Here is a 7011-nt window from a genome sequence, read left to right on the forward strand (position 1 = left end):
GGAGGGAATGTGGCGACAGAAAATTAACTCGTATGTGGATTTCCCAGTAAACGATCTGAGTCTGGACAAGTTTGTACGGGGACCAGGGAACAACCCTCACTACCAACTGTACGGCGTGTCTGTAAGTACTTACTCAACCTCCAGCCTTTTTTGCTAAATAATTCAATTTTACTTTTAAACTAATTTTATTTAAACTTAACATTGCCTGTTTTCAGTATGGTGTTTATGTAATGTTTGACACCTTTATATGGTGGGATGTCATAGATGAATAAGTCAATATGTCAAGGAGAATAACTCAATTTGTCAAGGGGAATAACTTTCCCCAAAATAATTCATCTTTGTCCGTTTTATCTTCTGTATTGAAGAGGAACTTTATCATTATAATAGCATAGTTGCCTTAAAGTCATATACAGACTATTGTTATGTAATCAATAATTTGGTTTTAATTAGGTATTTTAAAACATGTTCTGCTTGTTTTCAGAATCACTATGGGACAATGGATGGCGGTCACTGTAAGTTCAGTTAAGGCTGTATGTTCCCTTAGATTTATCTCCCTTAGATATTATACCCGTGATATCAGTAAGGTTTTAAGTCAACTGAGACATATATTTCCATAGAGATATCTCCCTTAAATATTATACCTGTGATATGAGTAAGATTTTTAGGTCAACTCAGATATATTTATCCATAGAGTTATCTCCCTTACAAATCACACCTGTAATCTGTGTTAGATTTTATATGTAACTTGTAAGTCATTTTAATAGAGATTACCCAGTGAAAATTATGAAGATGAAGATTTTGAATTTATCGATTTAAATGAATATCTATAAATTAGCCAAGTTAAAAAGAATATCTTATGAAATATGGTGTAGTCTGAAAAGACAATAAAAATATCTTATGAAATAAAGTGTAGACTGAAAAGACAATGAACGGTTCTATTTATAACTTACTCAAATGAGACTTTGTTTGGTTTTGTGTTTTTTTATTGTCTTACCAACAGCTATGGGCATTTAATTCAAATGAAGAAATGAATCATGCTGTATCATTTTAATCATAATATTAGTAGAGAATTCACCCATATGACTCAGCTATATTGATATATTGTACATGAATGCTATTAGAATTTGTCATAGAATTGTAATGGGAAATCATCTCCTGTGTTAGAATCATGCCTGAGCATTAGTATAATGGACTTCCAACTGTTGTTTTCCACTTAGATACTGCCTACTGTAAGAATGCTGTGTCCAAGAAGTGGAACAAGTTTGATGACCATGAGGTGTTTGAGATGTCCAGTTCAGAGGTTAAGGTATGAGAGAACCACATTATCTGATTTCTAAGTTTTTTCAGATATCCAGGACAAGATATTTGAATTATAGTGTATGTAGCTTAAAAAGAGGGTTATCAAAGGGGGTTAACTATGTAAGTTATAAACCTTGAGCTAACTTTTGAAGTTCATGAAGATTTATGATATTTGACCTATAGAGTGTGTTGCTTAAATGGAGGGCTATCAAAGGGGTTTAAATATGTAAGTTATAACCTTGAGCTAACTTCTGAAGTTAAGAAAATTTATGATATTTATGATATTTGATCTTTAGGAAGCTTACATAGTGAAAAATATGATATTATTAAAGTAAATTGATTTAAATGTTTAATTGTAATCAAATGACCTGGACTGTCTTTAAAATTCAAAAGGTTTATTAATGCTGTGATTTTTAACTTTATTAAATTATCTTTTCTTCTATTGCAGACTCCTGCTGGTTTTGTGCTATTCTATACTACCGTGAACTTCACAGCTCCGACATATCGTCAGCCATTTTGATCGTTAGTGGTGTTCATTTCTTTCCATACGTTAGTAAAATTTTACATCAGATTTAGAACAGCAACAAACTAGATTTGACTCATTGAACCGGTATACCCGGTAGTCATTAAGGACAGTGTCCAGACTAACAAGGTTCTGATGTATAAAGTTGGAAAGATGTCCAGAATTCTACTGTTCAAATGGTTCACCACATGAAGAAACCTGATAGTGATGACAGTGTGTACACAGCTTCTCAGATGAATGGATAAAGTGGCACCCATGGTATAGAAATATACCTAATTAACACCAACATATAAAAGTATTAACAAGAGCATCCTAAAAATGATTCTTATAAGAACTGATTTTACATACAGAAAGAGAGTTGGAGTATGTATGATAGAATTTCTTTCCGATGTAATTAATTCACTTTGAATTTAAAACGTTTTTTTTCTTCAATTTTTCGAGGCTGGTAATAGCGTCAAATATTCAACTTTTGATATTGTATTAGAATACCACTCTGTTCAATCGATCATGATTACTGTTTGAGTAGCATCTTTATTCTACTTTGTATGTTGATGTGACTGGATGGGTAACAAAACTGTAATAACAGGGGTGGGCTTATTACCAGATAGATTACCTCTACATATATAGAGTATGTCATGTTATCGTCTAATTCTGTTGATGCATGGTATCCCTGTAGTAGCTGGTGGCTACCTCACTGAACATCATATGGGATCGAGGCACTGGGGTTACTTGTTTTGCCTAAAAACACAATAAAAGAGATGTGTTTGATCTCAGCTTCCAGAGAAACAGAGGGGTTGGGTGGAGAGAGAGGGATGGGTGGAGAGAGAGGGATGGGTGGAGAGGGAGATAGGGGATAGAAAGAGAGGGAGAGGGATGGAGTGGAGAGAGAGTAATATATATTTATATAAAAATGATATTCTTTGATGTTAATCTTTGTATTTATCTGATCTGGTTGTTCAGTGTGATGTGGATATTTTTAAAGATGATGTTGGATGTCTGTTCCTCAATAAAATTCACCAACACAACCAATCACCATTGACAGTCACAGTCTAATGTATCTGGTAATAAGTCCATGATCGGTAAAAAACACCACCTATGTCTATAGCATTTGTTGAAATACAAACTAGGGCCGTTTTCATTGATCATGGTCAAAATGGTTGGATCAGAGGTGTTCATTTATGAAATCATTTGTATTTAGATGAGAATTGGAGTGACTTTTATGGCCGTCAATAACATCTACATGTCCATCAAGATATATGTCTGAAATATTACATTTAAAAAAGAACGATCTTGTTTGTCCACATAAATGAACATGTTTTTTTATTGATAAATAATTTGTGTTGACAGGTTGATGATAGTGGCAGTTGTTGATTGTAGTAGATCATAATAGATTTCAGTGTAAATAAATTAATTATTCTGCCGTGTAAATAAAGGTGGAGAATTTATTCAGATATACAGGTATGTTGGTGATTAATGTTTAGGTAGTTGTTAATCCAGGTTTGTTTTTACTGAAAATATTGGTTCAAATTTTAACAATGCACCAAATATTCGAAACATTTGTTTATGGAAATCATAGAAAGGACCATAATTTGCTGCAATTAAGTTTTTTCAAGAGGTTTGCAAAAATTATGAAAAAGGTCTTCTTAAAATAACAACCTAATTTTAGTATCTTCTCTGTCTGCGTATTTTTACGGATATTGTATATTTTCCTACTAATCAAGTTACATATTGACTTGGTGAAAAACCAATAGATTTGTGATATTAACACACATAGAACTTATCCGGAGGATTTGTTATCGAGTCAGTGAGGGATAGACTCGTAGATATGTATATAAACAGACTACATCATCACTTCATTTGTTATTGAATGAAACTGAAACTTTGTGTTTCAACCACATGGGGTCAAAAATGAGGTTGTTCTTACTATGAATAGATATTTTACCATCCCCACTCTACTGACGTCATTAATTGGCCATTTGTCCTGAAACTTCATACAAATATTCACAGCCATCGTTTCTTGCACGTTTTTGCATTTCACCCACCTGGGATCAGAAATAAGGTCAATGTAACTATAAATAGATTGACATTAGTAATTTGTCCTTGGCGTGAAATGATTCATATCATCTGTATTGCCTTGTTACTTTTGCGGTGTAAAAATCTGTTTGAAAGAATCATTTGAAGATAAGATGTTCTTGAAATTCAGTAAAAAATGTCATAGATTTAATCTTGGCATAATGTTTTAGATGAAGATAAGAGTAATGTATTACTCTTTTGCCTGAAAGTTTTGTTTTGCTCAGTTTCTTAGAAAGAAGGATGTAGTTTGGCACCAAAGTCAAAATAGGATTGTATTGTTTTAAATATATTATTCCTGTTGTTTGTATGATCTTCTGTCTGTTTGTCCATATGTCTGTTTGTCTATATGTCTGTTTGTCCATATGACTTTGTCCATATGTCTGTTTGTCCATCTGTCTGGGTGTCCATCTGTCTGTTCGTCCATATGACTTTGTCCATATGTCTGTTTGTCCATCTGTCTGGGTGTCCATCTGTCTGTTTGTCCATATGACTTTGTCCATCTGTCTGGGTGTCCATCTGTCTGTGATGATTGATCATGGGACATAAGTTTCCTGAAAGGTGGACCAAAAATCTGCACTAAAAAAATATTTATCAATCTAGTCAGGCCCCAGCTTCATGAACATCCCTTAACATTGGAAAATATTCTTAACTTTAGTTTGTAGGTTTTTTTTGTTTATACAAATTTTGATTATCTCCTTTGTTGCCTCCCTGGTATCAATACTTTGGACCTTTAGCATCACTGACAAGTCCTGAAAGGATGAAATGACTGTATGATACAGGTTTTTTTTATCTATTTATTATACAGCTTGTATTAAAGTATGTTGATATCTTGTAGCATTGTATAGTCTGAAATCCTTGGAACATTCTCCCTTAGTCAGTCCTTTCCTGTAGAAGTTAAGGAATATCTTTACATTAAGTTTGAGAAACTGGGGCTAAGTTAAACAAATTATGTAATATACTCAGCTTAATGTACTGCTAAAATAATATCACCACTAAAATAAAGTTGCTGCTAAAATATTGTCCCCCTAATATACATGTAATGTAAGAAATATTTCGTTTTGGTTGTAATCGGTGGCATATCTTTATGTGAATCCCATCAGTACTATATATATTGTATATACATGGTGTCAGATTTTGTAAATTGTGAAAATTTTCAACTTTAGAATGTTGAATTTTCTTTTATATTTTCTAATTATCTGACTTTTCTGTTGGTGTTGTAGATATATTAAGAGCACAGGGATTTGACACAAATTCCCAGGGCTATTACACATATACTGACCATGGGGTTGACAATTGGTACCAAATCCCTGTGATCCTGGGATAAATGCAATATGTTCGAGTTGGATGGAAATATTGTTTTTTGGTACATACTCTTTAATGTATTTTACCAAATTCAAGAGCCTTTGTGAGTCTTGTGGTCTGCAAATGTACATAAAGATTTAAGTTTTTAGACCAGAAAAAATGAACTTGGAATGTAAAGTTACTTGTAATACCAGGAATGCATCCAAGTGGAAATATTTTGTCCTTCATTTTCTTTTTGTGAACATACCAAAATAATGTACAAATTTTACCCAGCATACAAATTTAGAGGCTATGTTATAATACAAAATGTACAGAGTTTTTTTTTTTACCTGAAATGAAAATGAAAATGAAAAATCTGAAGATACTCCTCTTCTTTTGCTTTGGGAAACAGTCTGTTTTTGGCTGAAATGTTGCAATGTTGAAAGAGAACATAGTACCATAAAGGTATTGTTTTCTGTGATCATTGTTTTCTGTGATCATTGTTTTCTGTGATCATTGGTTTCTGTGATCATTGGTTTCTGTGATCATTGTTTTCTGTGCATTGTTTTCTGTGATCATTGTTTTCTGTGCATTGTTTTCTGTGATCATTGGTTTCTGTGATCATTGTTTTCTGTGATCATTGTTTTCTGTGATCATTGTTTTCTGTGATCATTGTTTTCTGTGATCATTGTTTTCTGTGATCTTCTGTTGGAAATTGTCACGGTATTTGTTACCTCATATGTGTATATCATGAGATTTGTGTTAAGGGTGTATGTTACCTTTATAATCAGATGACTTTCTTAGGGTTAAGTGTCATATCTTAGTCCTCTACTGGTAAAACTTGGTGGGGGGGGGGGGGGGGGGGACCAAACAACAAGGCAAGTTTGACTGTTTCCTCTCTGTCCATCTTGCACGTACATGTATGTAGGTATATACATGTATGTAGGTATATATGTATGTAGGTGTATGTAGGTATATATGTATGTAGGTATATACATGTATGTAGGTATATATGTACGTGATGCCAAATTGTGTCAGCGCTCTAGCAGCTTTGTTCCTTGAGGGATTTGATCAAACTTCACACAATGACAAAGGATCATAATATCTTAGACATGGTCAAGGTTCAGAGTTTTTGGGTCAATACTATTTTTACTGGGGTCAATAGGGGACAGGTATCACTTGAACTCAACAAACTGTTGTTTACATTATGTTCATGTTTATTGGCCCAGGTAGAGGGGGAAACTGCCTTACATTAGAAAATTGGTCAAAATAAAATACATAGTAATATATACAGTGTACATGAGACAGGGCCTTGTAATACATGATAATGTACATAATACAGGGCCTAAATATTAATTGCTGTGTTATCAAGTACAGGTCTATCAGACAGGGCTCTGTATGACAATTAGATAGCCAATGACCTTAGGCTGTGGTCACACCAATTCAATCAACTGTCTGACAATACTTGGTTAAGGATGTTTGCTACCTGTCATGTGACTTGAATTTGAGTTAAAACCTTTAATTAGAATTATGTTATCATAAGTCCCTTCTACTCTTAGTCTATAGACGCCCACTCTGTAGTAAATCTACTTTGACAGTGGGTACAATTTTGCTAACAAATCTTCTTTCAGTGTATTAAAATATTGATAAAATAAAACATAAAGGTCTTTTGTCTCCTTGGTGCTAGAAGTACTGTTTACGCTCCAGCTACATCCTCTATATGTTTTATAGGTTGGAACTCTTCTGAAAAGAAGGAACATAAGGTAGCATGCATCTTTTCTCTTTAACATTTATATAAAATTTATTTTATTAAACCTCTTTTTAATGCACAGCCA

At 33.4% G+C, this 7011-nt stretch overlaps 2 long non-coding RNA genes across 2 annotated transcripts; both read left to right on the forward strand.

The window, feature by feature from the left end:
• Positions 1 to 8: 8 nt before the first annotated feature.
• On the forward strand, positions 9 to 6035 carry LOC117320227. Its single transcript, XR_004530954.1, has 4 exons — positions 9 to 121; positions 482 to 512; positions 1218 to 1306; positions 1748 to 6035. It is a non-coding gene; the product is annotated as an uncharacterized LOC117320227 (long non-coding RNA).
• On the forward strand, positions 6032 to 6472 carry LOC117320228. Its single transcript, XR_004530955.1, has 2 exons — positions 6032 to 6104; positions 6149 to 6472. It is a non-coding gene; the product is annotated as an uncharacterized LOC117320228 (long non-coding RNA).
• The last annotated feature ends 539 nt before the right edge of the window (positions 6473 to 7011 follow it).

This window comes from Pecten maximus, unplaced genomic scaffold, assembly GCF_902652985.1.
Source record: "Pecten maximus unplaced genomic scaffold, xPecMax1.1, whole genome shotgun sequence".
Classification (NCBI taxonomy): Eukaryota; Metazoa; Mollusca; class Bivalvia; order Pectinida; family Pectinidae; genus Pecten; species Pecten maximus.